Below are 1,201 nucleotides of genomic sequence, written 5' to 3' on the forward strand. Positions count from 1 at the left end.
ATTACCTATTATCTAAATTAATCATATATGTAAAGACACTAAACGTAATGACTTTATTATTATATATATATATATATGTGTGTGTGTGTGTGTGTGTGTGTGTATGTGTTAAAAACTTTGCTACAATAAAACATTGCCATTGGGTCTGGCATCGCGGCTGATTGACAAAAACAAAACGTTTTAACAAAAAATGTACATTAATGTCATTGCCATTAACTGATTAAAATCCACTAATCCAGCAAGTTTCAAAACGCCTGTTATTACGACCCAGTTAGAACTAGTCTGGGCTTAGCTGTGTCTAGGGTTATGATTGAAATTGACAAGCTGTTTTCATTTCTGCGCATGTCCGGTGTGCGGGTTTTTTTTTTATGGCGTCATCATCTCGTATTATTGCATGGCTAATTCACGTACGACATCGAAAAAGTAACAAACTATCATTAGTGAACATCCTGACATCGGCATAGTAACCTATATAAATAGAATAAGCCTACAACTTTCTAACATCAGCATAGTAACCTATATAAATAGAATAAGCCTAGAGATGGCGAAATTAAATTTATTAAGAACTGTTTAGGCATTGTTGAGTGTGATAAACTGGTCTGCTCCCAAAACCAGACCCAATATTTAGGCCTACAAAAGAGGTTTACTGTATCCCTGTTATAATCTATAGCTAGTTTTAGCTACGTTATATTTGTATGTATCTTAGCTGTAGCAGAGATATAAGATTGTATGCCTAGAGTGTCCACAAACGTTTGAGAGAAGAATTTTTGATAGTGATTATAGAACTCATCATAACAAGAAATACAACAAATCACTTGTGGATGCAGGGAAGGCAATTGGGTATGAATCACTCAATAAATCAGAATATTCGAATCCGTTTGAACTGGCAGCTCCCACCAAAGTACGCAAAACAAGCGATGATTCAGCATGAATTGCAAGACTGCCAGAATAATTAATTGGTTAATTAAATAAATAAATACAATTGTGTTGGATGTCAGTATATTCCAATACAATAGGCTGTAACACTGTAATTTTTTATCTAGATACGCGTAATTTCTATACAGGAATTGTGTATTTTAAAGTTAAACATACAGGGGTTGGACAAAATAATGGAAACACCTAACATTTTGGAATCATAATCTTTGAACATGTTATAAACAATCAAAACTTGACATATTTTTATGTTTTATTGTTTATCATT

General features: G+C 33.1%; 1 protein-coding gene and 1 long non-coding RNA gene across 2 annotated transcripts in view; one reads left to right on the plus strand and one right to left on the minus strand.

The window, feature by feature from the left end:
• LOC106456944 (nuclear hormone receptor FTZ-F1-like) overlaps positions 1-1,201 on the minus strand; it is a 65,013-nt gene that overhangs the window by 8,030 nt on the left and 55,782 nt on the right. The gene's annotated exons all lie outside the window — the stretch shown is intronic.
• LOC111085206 overlaps positions 1-1,201 on the plus strand; it is a 3,960-nt gene that overhangs the window by 1,064 nt on the left and 1,695 nt on the right. The gene's annotated exons all lie outside the window — the stretch shown is intronic.

Source organism: Limulus polyphemus, unplaced genomic scaffold, assembly GCF_000517525.1.
Source record: "Limulus polyphemus unplaced genomic scaffold, Limulus_polyphemus-2.1.2 Scaffold273, whole genome shotgun sequence".
Taxonomy (NCBI): domain Eukaryota; kingdom Metazoa; phylum Arthropoda; class Merostomata; order Xiphosura; family Limulidae; genus Limulus; species Limulus polyphemus.